Here is a 19,036-nt window from a genome sequence, read left to right on the forward strand (position 1 = left end):
TTCTCAAATTAATATAAAATTCAAAATCCCAAGTGTTTTGAAAATTTGACAATATTATTATAAAATTGGTCACTATTCTAAAATATGAAAAAACAAAGGACCAAGAATAGCCAAAACAAGTTTAAAGTCAGAACATGGCAGGAGGACTTGCCCTACTGGGTAACCAGGTTTATTAAAAATTAAAATAATCAAAAACAGGAGGTCAGTGCTTTGGAATATAGGCTAGCACAATCTAATAGAGATTTTATCCTTATTTGAATAAATACTTAATACATGATTGTAGTAGCTTTGTAAATTAGTGGGAAAACATTGTTTAAAAATGGTGCTGACAATGTGTAATATATATATATGATATCCTCACATTGTACACCTTAAATATATACAATTTTATTTTTAAATTACACCTCAATAAAGCTGGAAAAAAATGGTGCTGAGACAACTGATTATTTCTATAGAAAAAGATAAAATTATAACTGTTTTAGTCCATGTATAAAAATTTGATTCCAAGTAGATTGAATGTGTATAAACTGTAAAACATTAAAAGTTTTACATGAAAATATACAAAAACTTCTTATGACTTTGAGGTAGGAAAAGATTTCTTAAGGCATGAAAACCACATATCATAAAGGAAAATACCGATAACTTTGATGCCTTTACAAGTTTTATACAGCAAAGACAACTTAAATGACAAGTCATGACATGAGAGAAAATATTTGCAATATATGTAACTGATAGAGAAATAATATCTGGAAAATTTAAAGAACTCCCAAAAAGCAACAAGAAAAAGACAAGTCAACATATAAATAGGTGAAGGATAAGAACAGGCAATTCAGAGATGATGAACCATGAATGGCCAATGTACTTTTGACAAGCTGTTCACTTTCCTCAATGACCCGGGAAAAATTCATTAAAACCATAATGAAATACTTTTTCACATGCATCAGTTTTACAAAAATTGAGAAATTTGTGAGTTGCAATTGTCGGTGAGGAGGTGGGGCAGGAAATATTCATACTCAGCTAGTGGGGGTGTAAAGTGGGAGTGTACATTGGAACAACCACTTTGGAAAGCAATTTAGAATATCAAATAAAATTTAGAATGAACTTAATTTTCACCCCAGCAATCCTCTACTATGCTAGGGAAATTTTTTCACATGTGGCTAAGAATGCTCAATTTAGTATCATTTGTAACGGATGGAAATTAGAAACAGCTTTAATTTCCATTCACTGGATAAGTTGAAGTATCTTCATACAAAGACATATTATACTGAAGTTAAAGTGATCTAGAATCACATGTCTCAATGTGGTTGGACCCTAAAAGTAAAATCTTGAAACAGAAAAATCAAACCCAAAACCAAATTACAGAATATTTGTAGTATAATGCTATATATTGTTTTTGAATATATATACATTACATGTATGTAGTTCATGTACACAACGTCACACATCACACACATTACATATATGTAATGCCATACATTACATGCATTACATATATGTGATATCACATATTACATATATACACTACATATATTATATGTTTATTACATATATTTTATAATATTTTATTAAATATTATGAAAACATGAATGAAAGTGAAAAACACCAGATTAAAGATAATTCCTTCTGTAGAGGGGAGTATGAGAAGGAAAAGAATGGGATTGAGGAGGGGTCTTTCATCCTATCTGCAAAATTTTTTTTTCCCCTAAAAAGCTCTAAAGATCTAAAATTATAAGGCAAAGTTTTAAGCTTTGACAAAGCTGAATGGTGAGTACATGAATGTTTTATTTTCTACTTTTTGGTATGTTTAAACTACTTCAGAATTTAAGGAAAAAATTAAGTTTAAATAAATGAATTGTCTAAGGAAAATCTATTATTGTGATTTGATTAAAATTAAAGTTAACCTTGTTTCTGACCAGTGAAACCCAGCTTTCATAGATCATGGAATTTAGCCTGTTAAACTGTATCTCAGAATCTACAGGGACCCTAAAAGAGGATAGCTAGATGATCCCAAATAAATCCAGCATACTGAGAGTAATTAGATGGCATCTCTTTAGTTTGTCTTCTTTGGGGGCTTTGAGGATGGGATAGGGAAAAGAATGTTGGTTCTGGGAAAAACCTCAGAGATCAGGAACTTGTAAGGAGATTCAGCAACTTGTACAGGATCTAGTCCAAGGCCTCTCTGTTTCTGCTGTCAGGATCAGGCTTCCTACTGTTCATGTCACCCCCTGCATCCTCGAGTGTCTGTGGGTTCATTAGCACATTGTTGTAAATGTCCTGTCAAGAAGCCATGAAGCTGTGACATTCCAGGCCTTCCTGCTAGGGAAGGAGAATAGAAGCAGCGCAGTTGATGACATCCCTGTCTGTTCAGTGGAATTGGAAAGATTGGGTTGTGCTGGGAGAGTTGGCGATCATGGCCAAGAGGAGGGAACCCTTGGCAAGTCAGAGCTGGACGGGAGTTTAGAGATGGATGAGTTAATCGTTTGTGTGTGTGTGTTCAAACGTTATATTGCAACAGAGTATGTAAAGCAGGTGATCATGAAACTGCTCTGGTTAGAGAAAATGAGGGGACCCCAAGGACTGCTCCTGTGTGCTCCTGCATCCCCCTCTCCATTCCTCCCCTCTCATTCACACTCCCGTTAGCCCCTGACCAGGCTCTAGGAATCACATGGTGTAAAACACTGGTTCACATCCAAGCCCTTCATCTGACAGATGAGGATATTGACATCTAGTGGGATGCTGTGAATTGCTCAAGGTTACCCTCAGCTGGTGGGGGTAGATCCCCTTGACCCCTGCCAGTACTCTGTCTTCCTCACTCTTCAAGCAATTTCTTTTTTTTTTTAAATAAATAAATTTATTTATTTATTTATTTATTTATTTATTTATTTATTTAATTGGCTGTGTTGGGTCTTTTTTTCTGTGCGCGGACTTTCTTTTCAGTTGCGGTGAGCAGGGGCTACTCTTCGTTGTGGTGGGCGGGCTCCTCATTGCCATGGCTTCTCTTGTTGTGGAGCACAGGCTCTAGGCACGTGGGCTTCAGTAGTTGCAGCATATGGGCTCAATAGTTGTGGCTCACGGGCTCTAAAGCGCAGGCTCAATAGTTGTGGCTCACGGGCTTAGTTGCTCCACAGCATGTGGGATCTTCCTGGAGCAGGGATCGAACCCCTGTCCCCTGCATTGGCAGGCAGATTCTCAACCACTGTGCCACCTAGGAAGCCCCCAAGCAATTTCTTGATTTTCTTGTAACTGAGCCACTGTAAGCAGGCTATGTTAATTTGTTTTTAATTCCTTTGTTTGTTTATTCATTCTCTATATTCTAGATTTTAAAAAAAAGACAATTTTGAGTGTTTCTTTAACAATCCATGATATTATCATCCTGCTCTATTACAACTTTTCTATGTCACTGAGCTCCATGTGAAGGAATCGGAGTTAATTTTTAAGTGTTAGATGATGGAGGAGGGAAGAGGGGTTCAGACTAATTCCAGGTGGGGAGATAGGAGACCGATGTTAAGAAGGAGAGGACTATCTCACTCTACCTGTTCTCCCCAAACAGCTCTGTCCTAAACCCACTCTCTTAGATAATAATTTGATTCATTAAGCTGTACTTTTAAAATGCCCACATCTTCCCTCCAGGTAAAATCCATTGATCACTTGCACCACAAACTGAACATTAATGATGCTTCTACATGCACTTTCTACATGCCAGGCACTATGCTCAGTGCTTCACTTGCATTATCTTATATAATCCACATCATAGTGGTATGAACTGAATACAACTATTATCTTCATTTACAGAAGATAAATGGAGGTTTGTAGAGATTAAGCATTTCACTCAAAAGCACACAGCTAATAACTAGCAGAGTCGAGATCTGAGTTCATGCTCTTAGAGGCTGTGCTATCCTGCAATGGACAATCAGTGTCATACCCAATACTCAGAGAATGGGTATTTCATTGGATGTGTGGAAGAAGGGGTAATTAATTACAGAGCAGGTGGGCATGGCTGGGTGTGGCTATCCTCCCCATTTTACAGCATGACTTAAGTTACTTCTATATTGATTTTGATATGAGATTCCTAAGAATAAATCAAGTATAAAAGAAGACATCTAAATATCGCCAAATAGTAAGAACCAAAAGCTGCACTTAAAGTATAAGATTTGTTGTAAAACACTTACATGAATGAGAGCATAACTTCTGGAGGAGCTAAATGCTATCAGCCCTGATTTCTTACTGCCTTTGTAGACTTTCAGTTCTTAAAATCAGCTTTATAGTGAGAAGGAACTGTCAGGGACACTTAAGTGATATAAAAGTTAATTATTGATTATCTATTTCAAAGAGAGGTAAACTCAGTATTTGAAATAATACTTAAAGAAAAATCTCTTTTTGCAAATGATGTCAGTCTTCACATCATTCAAATTCATTTGCAAGAAACAGGTTACCAAACTCAAATGGGCTTAAACAACAAGGGTGGTTATTAGGTCTTATAGAAAGCAATTCAGAAATAGAGGGGGCTTTATGTTTGATTGATTCAGTTACTCAGAAAAATGTCATCAGAGGGTCAGGTTCTCTCCATATCTTTATTGTGTCTTAAGATTTGGCTTCATTCTTGGGTCGGTTTTCCTTGCGTTCACGAAATGGGTGCCAGCAGCATTTGGGGCTAGAAACCTACATTTCACATACAGTGAGGAGGAGAAAACCAGCTTCCTCTTTGCTCTGTCTCAAGAACAAAGAAGAACATCCCCAGAAACCCCCTTTCCTTCTCACTGGCCAGAGTCGAGGGTCACAGGACCATTTCTTAGCCAATCTCTGGAGAGTGGGTTGAGATTACTCACAGGCAGCCAGGTCCATCTCTTTAAATGAGGTCATTCCCTCAGACATAATTGCTTTTGCTCCATAAGAGGGAAGTGGTGTGTATGTTACAGAGGCAACCACAATCCCCGATGTAGAATTTGCCTGCACCAGATGGGTACCATGATTCATTGACATATTCAAGAGACATGTATGAAATCTCTGCCATCTGCTCAGAACCAAGAGATTCTAAAGAAAAGTTACCCATGAATACATTTCCCTATTAGGTGACAAAAATGACAAACTGTGGCTCACGCCCCTTCTGCTTTCTCCTCCCTACCCTTCAGTGGCAGCACTTAACAAAAATCCCAACACAGCCAAAGATTGGACTAAAGATGGAAAGTGAGCCCAAATTGATGGCTCCAAAACAAGGAAACTGGCCAAATTCAGTTCTAACCAATCATTTTATTAAACGTGATCCTTTAGAAAAATCAGTGTTGCTTTTTGTACAGGCCAACTTCCCTTTATCAGGTGCTAGATTGCTCTGACTTCAGCTTAAACTCCTGAGAACACGGAGTATGCATCTCCACCACCCACAACTTATCAGTTTGACAGCTAGCAACTGTACTCTTGGACTTACTGTATTATATACTTACATCTTTTATATCTAGAGAGGTAGGAGAAGCACTCAAAAATTCTCATATGCAGAGCTCAGTGTGCCCCATGTTGGTAAAATAACTTCATTTGTAACTGTGAAATACCTTCAGAAGCATTTCCCTTGAAAGCGATTGAGATATGGGAGCTGGGAACAAGTTATGAGTTGTCTTATACTGCGGTTTAGCCAGATTTGAAATTGGTCAAATAAACAATCTTAACTCTCTCCTTTTTTTTTTTTTTTTTTTTTAACAGTCTAGCTGACTGCACCTGCCTCTTTATTAACTGCAGGAAAGTAAAAACCTAGCAACATGAAATTAAATCTTTTTCTGCTTTGGCACCGGTATGCCCATGGAGAGTGCTAAGGACGTGTGGCAGATTTACTGCTTAGGGAGAGCAAAAGATTATTTGCTTCTGCCCCAGCAACAGAGCTATTCTAAGAGCTCTGATTGCTAACGAGAGGCACGGCACAGGCATGGCCTCCCTTTCTGTCTCTTGCTTAGACTTTTAAATTCTTGGTGGTTTATTTATTTGTCAAAGACATTATAGCGTAGTCTAGAGCAGTGGTGTTTGAGTTCGTGCTTCTACGTGACTCCCAGGCTGATCACTAATAGTATTTGTGTTTATAAAGAGATAATGATCTACATTTTTGCTTTTGGCATCATTTTATCATTGAACTATTGGTTCATAAACCCCAAGAAGCATTTTATTTTCAGCCTAGCAAGTGTTGTGATTGTGGAAGTGAATAGAGAGAGGTGAGGAGACAGAGACATGAAAGTAGGTGAGCTGAGGGTTATTTTGCTGTGCCAAAATGGAAACATGGGGCTTTGAATTGCCACCGTCCTAAATTCATGTTACTTTTCAGAGCTCAGCCTCTCACCTGCAAATGACTTTATATTTTATGACTTTTGTTTCTCGCAGCTATTAGACCCAACTTCCCAAACTATTCTGCTTTGCTCCACGTGTCTTTACTATGCAAACCTTTATGCTAGTCTGAGTATGGATCCCATCTCTGTCAGAGAGTTTATACACAGAGTTTAAGACCCACTACAACAGAATGCCAAAGAATGAAATTAGTGGCCAATCAGGAGAGCAAAACATGAGGCTTTCTGGTTGAGTCCACTTCCAGCCTGTCTACATGACTGCATTTTTTTTTTTTTAAACGTCAAAGACTTGGTGAATTATTTTGGTGAGTTGTAGACTCACCGAATGTTCTTCAACCCAGTAAATGGAATATCATCCACCCTTTGTTTAGATTAGAAATATAGGAGCAATCCTTAATGCTTCCTTTTTTGTTATTCCTCACATCTAATTTATTCTGAAATCTTGTGGTTCTCCCTACAACATACACATGGACTGTGTCAACTTCATCTCCATAGTCAACGTCCTCACTCAAACCACCATCACGTCTAATCCTCAAGAATGTTCTGTCTTGTTTCCTTGGCTCAGTCCTTGCTTATCTAGAATTCATTCTCCACCTCGAGGCCAGAATTTTTTTTCTGCCTGCCTGCTTGCCTGCCTGCCTGCCTCCCTTCCTTCCCTCCTTCCCTCCTTCCCTCCTTCCTTCTTGGAAGTGCTGTGTGGCTTATGGGATCTTAGTTCCCTCACCAGGGATCGAACTCAGGCCCTCGGCAGTGAAAGCGTGGAGTCCTAACCACTAGACAGACAGACAGGGTATTCCCCCTTTTTTATAACAATTTATTTTATTGAAGTGTAGTTGGTTTACAATGTTGTGTTAGTTTCTGGTGTATGGCAAAGTGATTCAGTTATGCATATATGTATTTGTTTTCATATTCTTTTCCACTATGATATATCACAGGGTACTGAATATAGTTCCCCGTGCTACACAGTAGGACCTTGTTATTTGTGCATTCTATATATTATAGTTTGCATCTGCTAGTGCCAAACTCCCAATCCACCCCCCCCTTCCCCTGGCCCCAGCAACCACAAGTCTGTTCTGTATGTCTGAGTCTGTTTCTGTTTCGTAGATAAGTTCATTTGTGTCATGTTTTAGATTCCACATATAAGTGATATCATATGGTATTTGTCTGTCTCTCTTTGACTTATTTCACTTAGTATGATAATCTCTGGGTCCATCCATGTTGCTACAAATGGCATTATTTCATTCTTTCAGAATTTTCTTTTAGAAATACAGAGTATGCTGATCCCCTTTATAAAGCTCTCTATGGTTTCCAGTACTCTTAATAAAGCCCAAGTCCGTACTACCATCTCCTAAGCCCTGCTTGACCTAGCTTCTCCTAACTCCTCCAAGTTCTCTAGTGCCTTCAATCACTATGCCTGGAGTTGTTACCCTTGGGTTTTTTTTTTGTTTGTTTGTTTTTTTAATGACTGGGAAGTTTCTTCCTCAATTCTTTACATGGTCTTAGCTTAAATGCCACCTCCCCCAGAGGCATTCCTTGATCATCCTTCCAAAATGGTGTGGTAGTTACTGTGGATTGGCTAGTTTAGCATCCATTCAACCTCTTCTTTTCCTATGCTGAGACTGCAAAACTGAAATTCACATTTCCCAAACTTTCTTGGAGCTTGGATCCTAGAAATGATTTTGTTTCCAGGAACAAAGTACAGGGCACTCATTTTGGGGTTCACAAGATCTCCATTTTGAGGGGACCAAGTGTCATTTGTTGGCCTGGATTGTGGCCGCTGTGGTGTGATTCTGGAGTAAGCAGTTGTAGCTATGACTACAATGTGTAGCAGCAAAGGGCAGCTTTCTGATTCTGTGGCTCTGCAGCAGCAGTGTTAATTGCATTGGGGCCTGGAATGGTTCTGCAGTCAGCAGGGGTGGAGCACCTTCCCAATACAATAGTTTCTTATGACAGATTATGCAGAGGCTGGGGACTGTCCTTGAGAGCTCAGTCTAGAGCCTGCTCTTCCAGCTCTTTTAACAATTTTATAATCACTAAATCCCCTGTATAGAATCCCCTTCTGTTTCAACTAACAAGAATGGATTCTGTTGCCTGCAATAAAATCTGGACCAATATAAGTACCTTCCTTAAGTTACTCTTTAGCTCTTTTTTAAATTTCTGTTCTTAATCCTTATAATTTAAACTATTCAGGTATTGTCTTTCTCCACTACAATACAAGCTTCATGAGCCTGGGGTCTTGTCTGTCTGGTTCACTGCTCTGTCCCCAGCACCTAGGACAGCTCTTGAAGGATGGGAGGTGTTCCATAACCATTTGTGGCCTGAATGAATGGGCCCCAGGGATTTGTAGAGGTACTCCACACCATGCCCCGGCCACCTTAGCACCAGGGGCATTTGCTCTGCAGCTACAGCTTTCATTTGACTCACCATTTGCTTCTGGTCCCACTCCAATTTAGTTCTTCTGACTCAGCAATGGAAACATGCACTTCTGATGATGACAGAGTAAGTCCTTGAATTCTCTAAAAGTTCTGCATCAGGAGGCTTGCACTAGTATCGGGAGAGCAGGGCTCAACTGGATTTCACCATCAGTGGTGTCCACCAGCAGCGCAGAGACCGGTCAAGGAGGGCAAGCCTGGCTTGGCTATTGCAGGCCCTTCTTGCTTGAAAGACTGTTTCATAAACAATGGCAAGTCAGGGCATTCTCCTTCTGAAAGGTCATCCTGATCTGTCTGAGATCATCCCATCCATTTTGGTTTCTTGCAGTCTATGTGCTCTTTCTAAGAGCCCTGCCTTTCTCTTTGCCTTATTTCCCTTTGCCTATTTCCAAATGATGCAAAGGTTCAGAAATGTATGTTGTCTTTTTGCTTTGCTTTTAGCGAACCAAGATGTTGGGTTCTCGGCATAAAATCTTGAATAATGATTTGCCTAAAATAATCTATGCCTCATTTAATTTTTTATCCTAGTGCTCAGTTCGGGGTCTTGTACATAATGGGTGCTCGATAAATGTTTGAAGAATGAGTGAATGAGTGAGTCATCCTAGTTCTGTGCTTTTTTAAAAAAAACTGGCAAAAGGTTAATATATGCAGAAAAGACTTAGTATAAGAGAAAAAAGATCTCACATATGACTTTGATTCTATTCAAATGTGTTCCTGCAGTTAGGCAAGATTTCATTAACATTTTCTCCACATCATGCCTGCTGAGTTTCATTGCAAACTTTAGTTGACAAGTGCCATTCACAAGCCACATCCCCGAACCTAAGAGGGTATCCTGTCACATGGGGCTTCCTTTTCTCAATCCTGACACTAATAAGACAGCAAATGTCAAATGTTCTTTTTTAGAACTCGTATACAGAATGATGTGCTTTTCCAAGGTCAGGGCAAGTACCCACTTTACTTTGCATTCATGAGCAAGAATGCTGGCTGGCGACAGGTAACCTTCAGAGAGAGAGGCTGTCATTAGCAGAAGGGCGCAGGCTGGGAATTGAATCTTCCTAAAAAAGTCACATCTGCCGGTTGGCAGGGGAAGGAACTCATGTCAGGGCAGGCGACTAACTGGCAACGGAGGGCGGCTGGTTACTGATTAAGCTGGGCAAGGCATTTTAAAAGCAAAGAGCACTCCTGGAGTTGAAACTAGGCAGGCTCTCACAGCCCGGAGAGGGTGGGGAGACGGTGGGTGGAAAAGGGTGAGGTCAGGAAAAGGGCAGGGAGTGCATACACCCTTGGCTTGGTGGCAGGGAGAAGTCTCACAGGGGGCAGCCAGGCCCTCTGCTCTGTCTCCGGGTGGACAGGTCATGTCTATCTCTAGGGCAGAAATTCCTGTCCTTGAGGTTGAGACACTTCATGGGCTTGCCAACTGTCTCAAAGGGCAATGTGAAACTCCCAAACCCAAATGGTTTCCAAGTCTCTTGGCTAATTTGTAGATCATACAGCTACCTTCAAGTACCTTTTGAAAGTTGAATATTTCCACTGTCAAAATGCCTGGGAGTAGCTGCTGTGCTTGCTGCTCTTTTTACTTGTTTCCTATATAACAAGCCTTGAATTATGTGCTTTGCAGATATTATATAACTATTACATTGAATCCTTACAACCTGGTGAGATAGGTGTATTTATCCCCATTTTATAGATGAAGCACCTAAGGCTCAGAAAGGCTGAACATCTTGTCCCATATCACAGAGCTGGAAAGTGACAGACTCCCCTGAATAGAAGCAATTCCGCCCCTGTCTAGGAGAATGAGTCCCTAATGGTTCCTTGCCAACTGCAGAAGATTTAAAAGATATTTGGCCCCAAGGCATGCTATTTTCCATAATTGGGAACTAACTGTACATTATTGCTCTTGTGTCCCTCAAACACTTAATTTTATTAACTATAGATCAATCTAAGTTTTTTTTCCCCCCCAGATTCAATTGAATGAAGCAAAACGTGGACTGGCCACAGGATGGGCAGCGAGCACATAAGGGGTGGGCAGCTGGCTTATAAAATGTCAGAGTCAAGCTGCAGCCTCTCCCTGTCTTCCTCTCATCCAGGCCAGCATGTCTGATGCCTGGAATTCCCCTGAACAGAACCATCGGTTTAGATGACAGTTCTCTCAGTCCCTCTTGAAATGTTAGTTTGTTACCTGTAAGGACCAATGTACTGATATTAACAAAATATTAATACTTCACCTGTAGGTACTGATTTCTCTCATTTGAATTTTTCAAAAAACTGTAAGGCATGTGTTTTCTCTTGGCACAGGTTTAGTGTATCAGAACAGACAGCACTGAGCAAAGCCCTCAGGGAACAGAACGTAGGACAGGTACATTTTGATGGTAAGAAAGATTATCAGAAGTTGTCAGAAGAGGCCAGGAACATTAGGCCCTGTCCCTTGGGGTGAATCCTGATAGAATTGAAAGCAGCCAGAGACCAGCATCAAGGGTTGCAAATCCCGGGAAGTGAGGGTAAGACCACAGAAGGTTGTGAGGCTAAAATATGAAGAGTGTATACAGAGGGGAATCCATAGGCAACTTAAATATTTAAATTTCTTTTTAATTTTTTAGGTAAGATTTATCCATGGGTACCACTCAATAGTTACATTTTATCAGAGAAGTGAACCACATTTCTTAATGATTTTGTCTTGGCAGTCCTACACGGAGCACACAGGAGATATGGGGAGAGAGGATGAGAAAAGGGAAGAGGATCACGGAGTTGAGAAGCACATTTCTCCCCCCAGAATCAGCATGGGGATGTGGTGCTGCCAGATCTTCCTCACACACTCTTTCCTAGGAGATTGAGATCCCAGATGGGCTTGGGAGGCACTCCCAGATGCCTGGCCATGGCGTGAACTGTGCTGGTACACCTGCCTCAGCAGGAGATGGGCCCGGCATGGTCACCCAGTGAGAAATTCCAGGGCCTCTGACCCACTGCACTCTTTCCAACCTGGAGAACTCCTGATGCTTTCCTATATCTTTGCACTGCTCTTGCTCTGCTCTTGACACTCCACCCAATCTCACCGCTCTGTGAGAGCATATTGTTCCCTTAGGAGTGGTGCCAATGAGGGCAGAGTATCAAAGACTAGTCACATCCCCCCGCCCTGGGGTCTCCTCCCTGTGTGCTGGTAAGCGTGGTGCTGGCCCGGGCAGATTTGTCAATTCAGCAAAGTCTGGTTTTCATTTCCTCTGCTCCTTCTGCTGCGTTTCAAACCAGCCAAGTGTCTAGTGCCCTCATTTCCTCTCTCCCACCCCTGTTGCTACCCCCTCCTCCTGTTTCCTGTATTCTGGTCTAGACCACCCCCTACGGTGGATCATCCTCTTCTTCCTTTTGAGCTTCCTTTTCCAAACTTACCTGTCCTGGATCTCATCGTTTCAGGACCTGTTCTCATGTGGGTGATACCAGCTTGTCCAGATACATGAAAATTTACCGACGCTAACATATTAACCAATATTAACATATTAGCGAACTTATATGTTACTTCTTCCTAATAAGCAACAGCTTAAAACCCTTCAAGATAGACCTTTGTCTAAGAAGGCTTCCAAGGAGCAACTGCAATGGGAAACAAACTATCAGAAACCAAAAGGGAAGACCTCACAGTCACTGGTCCCCTTTCTAGTGGAATCAGCTACCCCTTCACCCAGGATGGCCCTGGGGTGAAGATCTGGAAGTCTAGACTTGAACTTCATTTATGACGCCAAAAATATCTTGGCCACTAGCTGTAAACCTCCCTAGAGACTCCAGGGTTTCCCTCTGCAAAGCAAGAGTTGATAGTGTGTGGGCAATCTCCTTTCTCTAGGTGTGTCTTGAGAGAAGGCTACTAAATGATTGCAAAGTCCTCTGCAAATACCGAGCATTTGGGACAAGTTTAATAAAAGATTTGGATGAAATTTCTCTAGAAGTTGGATGGGAGGTTGAGATGGGTTCCTTGGCAGAGTTCAGTGCTAGAGAGTGAACTTCTTGCAATGCATTAGAAAAACACTAAATGAAGCACTCATGACCATTAGATGCTTTCCACCCTAAAAAATACCAAGTCTGGCAAGTGTGGGAGGTGATCGCTGCCAGCTATTGTCCAATTTTTGCGAGGCTATCTTAAGGCATCTTAGAAACACATTGTGCCCGTGAAGGTTTTTAGGTTTTTAGTCTGGTAAAGGAGGGGCGGGTGGGGGGAACGGGAAGTGGGGGAGGCAGTCCCAGGATATGACTTTGCTCTTTCACGGAGTTAACTGGAGCATGCATGTTTCCAGATGTTGGTCTGAATAAATCCTGACCACTTGCCTTGTTCCAGAAGCCACCTAGAATTAGATTTGGTTATATTTACAGGCAGTACAGAGTGTCCCAGGAGAAATTCAATGATACCAAATGGCTCATGAGGGCATTTTGACTTTTCCATTTTCTCACAGCTTGGGGTATGAGCACCTCGCATCTGGTGGCCACTTTGGTTTATATGGAAGTGTACCTTTTTGAAGACCTAAAATTTCACCTCTGCAGAGTCTTCACTTGGACCCCATAGCCAGTTCTGTACAACCTGAAGTAAAATCAGGCCCCATTCTAGGCAACTGCCTCCAAATTCTTGACCAGGGCAGGTTTTGGGTTGAGACAGAAACCATACAATGTAAAGACATGTGAAGTGTTTTGCTTGGTATCTGATGAACATAATTCACTTCTTTTTTTACGCTTCTGTGATTTCTCGTGTCTGTGCATCGTGACAAGACAGAACAAGAGGACACTGAGCATTCGACTAAATATTTGTCTCTCCTTTATTTCTCTTGACTGTGTTACTCTGTGGGCCCCTGCTGTGGGTTCTGTGTGTCTGTGCGTCACACACAGCAAGGAGCTGAGTCAAGGCCAGCTGGCTGGGCTTCTTCTATCTGCTTGTGGTGATGTTTCCTCAAGCAGCTGTTTTTGGGAAAACCATCAATGCTAAGTTTCCTGGGGAAATGGAGAGGAATCAGTGCCTTCCATCAGCTATGGGATAAATTTCCCATGCCAGAGAGGCAACCCCATAGGTGGAAAATTCTCCGCCTTTTTTTGTCAATGTTGATGATTCTGACAATTATCTATTTTTATTTCCTTTACCATTTTTTTTTGTAAACTGGTATTCTTTGGGACCTATCAGTTTCTTTAGGGAGGAGATCTCTTTAGGATACTTGCACACCTTTGACATCTGGTCTTTTTAATTAGGAGGAAGTGACTCAGGAAGGGTAGTTTTGCTGTAAGAACAGGAGGAGCAAGAAGAGGAGGGATGTAGCTGAAGTTTTGGTGATAAAATTGGATTGAGAGAGGCCACTGATAGATGAAGGTAAGAGCGAACATTCAAAACCAAAACCTGTGGGTCTGTGCCTTGGGATGATGTCTTTTCATAGAGACAGTTACCACCCCGGTGTGGTCATAATACGGACCTTAGATTGTTGTTAATTCGCTGGTAACGTATCCATTCTGTGCTGAGCCAAGCTCCAAACTTCGGCTCCTCTTTCTGTTTCTTTTTCATTTTATTCATGTCCATGCTCTACAAGCTTTAGTAGGATGGGAAATGAGATATACAGTTCACCATCACTTGCAGATTATTTGGAGGTAATGATCTTTTTCATGAAGTCAAGGATACTAAGCCCCCATCTCCCCATTCCCAGAGCTTACTAGTACAGTAGTTTATGGAGACCTCTTTGTGGGCAGGAAGGAGGCTCTGCAGGGAAAGGAGTCGAGATTCCAGTCTCTTTCATGGAGGGTCAATGGCTCAGATGTGGAGAGGGAGGCTTTCTGTCCCACAGAGACCAGACTTTGCCAGCCTGGTAGGAGCCAGACACACTGGTCTGAGATGGATGGAAGATTAGAAGACAGGCCTTAGCCCAAAAGTCACCGACTTACCTGTTTCCCTGGCAACCCTTGGTCCCCCAGCCCAGCCTCTGCCCATAGAAAGAAAAGAGCTTGTACTAAAAGCTCTGGCAGAAATAAATGTTCAACTTTGTAGCCTTATATTACTTAATGCATGGGGTCTTGGTTTTTTTTTTTAATTGCAAAGTTAATTTGACATTGATATTAAAGAATACGTATTTTGAAAAACTGGAAATATTATCCATAGAGCCTTATGTATTCTTTGTGGTGCTCTTATGTATTTTCTAAAGTTTTTATAGCCAATATGTGTTACTCTGGAAAAAGTAAAGTGATATTAAGACTGCAAAAATAAATTGCATATAATCCCTCAGGCTACTGCATCAATTTCCCTTTTGAAGTGTTCTCTCTTTCAGTGTTTGTCAAGTTTGTGCGATTTTGGCATGCTTTAAGAAATAATTTATTGAGATGAAATTTACATAACATAAAATCAACCATTTTTAAAGTGAACAATTCAGTGGCATTTAGTACATTCACAGTGTTGTGCAATCACGTCCATCTCGTTCCAACACATTTCCGTCTTAATATAAAGGAGATGATATTCTGTATTAATAGGTAAAACCTCTTACCCATTAAGCAGTTTTCCTGCATTTCTCTGCATTTCCCCCTTTCTCCAAGGCCTGGAAACAATTAATTCACATTCTGTCTATATGGATTTATCTATTCTAGAGTTTTATATAAATGGAATCATATGATATATGCCTCTGTTTTGCATACTATTTTTGTAGGTTCATCCATGTGCTGTAGCAGGTATCAGTACTTTTTCCTGTTTATGGCTGAATAATATTCCATTGTAAGGATATATCATCGTTTATTTATCTATTTATCTGTTGATGGATATTTGGGTTACTTCAACATTTTGGGAGTGCGAGTAATGCTGCTGTGAATATATACACCCACATTCTTGTTCCTTTGTTTTCAATTCTTTTGTTTCGATGCCTAGTTTATACTGGTATTAATGTAACTGCTGGGTTATAGGGTGACTGTATGTTTAACTTTTTGAGGAACTGCCAAACTGGTTTCCACCATGGCTGAACCATTATGCCTTCCAGCCAGCAGTGTGCAAGGGGTCCAGTTTCTCTACACCCTTGCCAACACTTGTAATTTCTGTTTGACATACTTTTAACCATTGTGAATATGTCATTTTATGCAATTGACTAAATGTTGAGTTTTAATATTTGTATTAACCTCTAGCATTTGTGTGTATGGGTGCATTTGATATAACCTGGATTGCCACTTCAAAACAACTTTGTTCCATTATCCTACTGTTCTCACGTCCTGTAATTCATCCCTTTGACTTTATGTTTGATAATTTTGAGCCCAGGGCTTATTGTTGGAGCAAATCCTCTTGCATCTTAGAGTGACCTCTGTATTAGACATGAGAGGTGACATATGTTGGCCCCTGCCCTCCTTTTTGGCTACATGAACTTTCTTGAAGCATGACATGCAAGACAGAGCTCTGTCCTAAAAGTAGTGGTCTTACATTTGGCTTCTACCAAGAGCTCTGCTGAAAATAGAATGTGTGTATGAGGCAAATGAGGGAACAAAGTGGGAGATGTCTTGGAGTGTGTGTTTCTCTTCAGCCTTACCCACATGCCCACATTACAAGCTCTCACTGGGCACAGGGGTGAGAAGAAGTGAGATTGTTCAGTGAGGCCAAGAGAGTCTGGAGATAGAGGGGGAGGCAAAGATGGCCTTATACCTATAGAAATGGACGGAATGAAAGGCGAGAATGATTACCTTAAGCTGGATTTGCCTGCTATAACTCAACAGGTGAATTAAGTGATCAGGGAAAAATGACAGAAGGCAAAATTCAGAGTTTCTCAACCTCCGTATTATTGCCATTTCGTGCTGGATAACTCTGTGTCATGGGGAAGCCGCCCTGTGCAGTGTAGGACGTTTAGCAGCCTCCCTGGCCTCTTCCCACTAGATCCCAGTAGCACCTGCACGCTCCTCTCCCCGCCCTGTCCAGACCTCGCCAGTCTTCCCTGGGCAGCAAATGACTCCCCATTGAGGACCTCTGGGAAAAAGGAATATTAATTTTTTCACTTATCAGTTGGCATGATCAGTGGGATGTTACTGAAAAGCTAGTATATATCGAGCTCCTGCTCTGTTCCAGGCGCTGTGCTCAGTATTTCCATTCATTTACTCCTCAGCAAATGTTTGGGTGTCTATTCTGCTAGCAACGGAATCTATACTGTGGACTAAAAACTTAAAGCTCCTGCCCCCATAGAGCTTCCATTCTAGTGGAGAGATGGGCATGTTGAAATAATCACAGAGACATAAAATTGCCACCTTGACAAGTGACGTGGAGGGGAGGTTGTGAATTACGGCAAGAACAGTTTTCCAGTGCTCCAGTAGACGAGGCTGTGTGCTGAGACTGTATGTCATGTGTATTAATTCCTGTGCCCCTTATAATAACGGCATGAGGTAGGTGCTGGTGTTCATGTGTTTTTTTGCAGGAAGGAAGCTGACTCTAAGATGGGCAAAGTCACACGGATAGTAAGTGGTGGAGTTGGGGTTTTCAACCTGAAGAGCTGTTCTCAGAGCCCGAGCTTCTAACTACCACCCAAGATACCGTGAGTTGAGATGTGCAGAATGGATAGATGTTAACTGGTTAAAGGAGGGGGATGGGGAAGTGTTCCAAGGCAGAGACAAAAGTAAATGGATAAGACCTGAAGCAGGAGAGAAAGCAGAGGACTTAAAGGAGGCCTGAGTAGCCGTAGTGGAGAGAGTGGTAGGGAGGGAAAGGGAAGGTGGGTGAGGTGGCGGGGTCCCTCTGTTGCTGGGCTTTGCAGCCCGTGTTAAAGAGATTCTCTACCAAAAAAAGCTATGGGGAACCCTTGGAAGTTTAAGTAGGGAGAGGACACTGAGGTTTACCTTCACAACCATATTTAATATTTACAGCCACTCAATGAGGAAAGAATGAAAGTCATGTCATCGAGGAGATGGAGGGGACTTGGGGAACAAATGCGTTGAGAAGGTCCCCAAATTGAAAAGTGGCAGAGCTGGCCATTGCACTGCAGCTGGCCCATCCTCAAGCGCCTTCTCTTAACCACCACGCCACGCAGCCCCCTCAGCTCCAGGCCCTTGGAGCGCAGCCAGGTCACTGAGCACACCTCCCCCGTGGCAGCTAGTGAGTCTGGTCTGACGTCTGGAAATTTTGTCCCTGTGGGTTTTGATGTTTGAACACAGACACAATTCCATGTATCTCCACAGTCATTCTTTAACTTCTAAATTTTCTAGTCTCTGTTTTTCATCTTGCACTCCATCTCCAATTCAGCCTTTCACCCTGGCCTCCCCTCAGCTCTGCCATTCGGCCCTGGGACACTGCACACGTGGCCTCTGATAAGAATCAGTCCATTCAGGGTAGCTGGCAGGTAGATGTCCTCTTTGCTCAAACACGCGTGAAGGTCTCCACTCCCCAGATCTCATGGCTGTGGAGTCTGGAACTCTTTGGCTGGCCCTCTTCTGTTCTTTCAGAGATAGTGTGTTTCCCCCTCCAGGTGAACTTCAAACTAGTGTTCATTTAAATATTAATTTGCAATTGCACCATCTCTCCTGTGATATTACCACATCCTGTGGGGATTAGGCTGAGCGAGCATCCTCGCTCGCTTTAATCACGGGTTTTGGCAGTGCCAGGACTTGCAGCCGAGTCGGATCCTTCCTTTCACACCGTCCAAAACGCTCTGCAGTGCTAACCAAATTGAAATGAGCCCCTTCATCTTACACACGGATAATTAAACTTCAAACACTGTTTATCTCCGTCCTCAACTCCTCAGAATGCAGAAGCAAATTAATTTTAAATCTATATCTGCTTTAAATAGTAATTGTTTCATCAACAGGCTTGATGGATAATTATATTCTTTGTTCGTCCTCCCTGCAGGCTTGAATAGACCACATAATTCCTGGGTTGCTTTCATTTCTGTAATTAGATCATGTGACAGACCCTCACTATATTACAGTTGACTCGAGTTACTCTTCTCCCACCCCCTTCTAAATTCTAAAATGGTTTCTCATGAATACTTAGATTATAACAGCCCAGCTTAACGCAGAGCTGTGAGTGTTTGGCTTTAATCCTTTATTCTTCTTTCACCTAATAATTTACTCAGGAGCAAGCAATCTTACTGGTGGCTGCTACGTCGTGCTGGCTGTATCCTTACAGAGTTAAGAGTTCGTTTGTCCTTATTTTGAACTCCTGTTTCCCTAAAAGAAAACCCTTCTTGACCACATAGGAAACACACTGTCTGGACCCCTCGGAGTCAATATTATCCTTATAGAAGGATTTAAGGTTCAAGCTGAACAAAAAATAATGTACGGGGCTTTTGTTTTTTGACCATCTGGGGTTTCATGGAGAAAGAGGAAGTC

The sequence above is a fragment of the Hippopotamus amphibius genome, chromosome 1 (assembly GCF_030028045.1).
Source record: "Hippopotamus amphibius kiboko isolate mHipAmp2 chromosome 1, mHipAmp2.hap2, whole genome shotgun sequence".
In the NCBI taxonomy this organism is placed as follows: Eukaryota; Metazoa; Chordata; class Mammalia; order Artiodactyla; family Hippopotamidae; genus Hippopotamus; species Hippopotamus amphibius.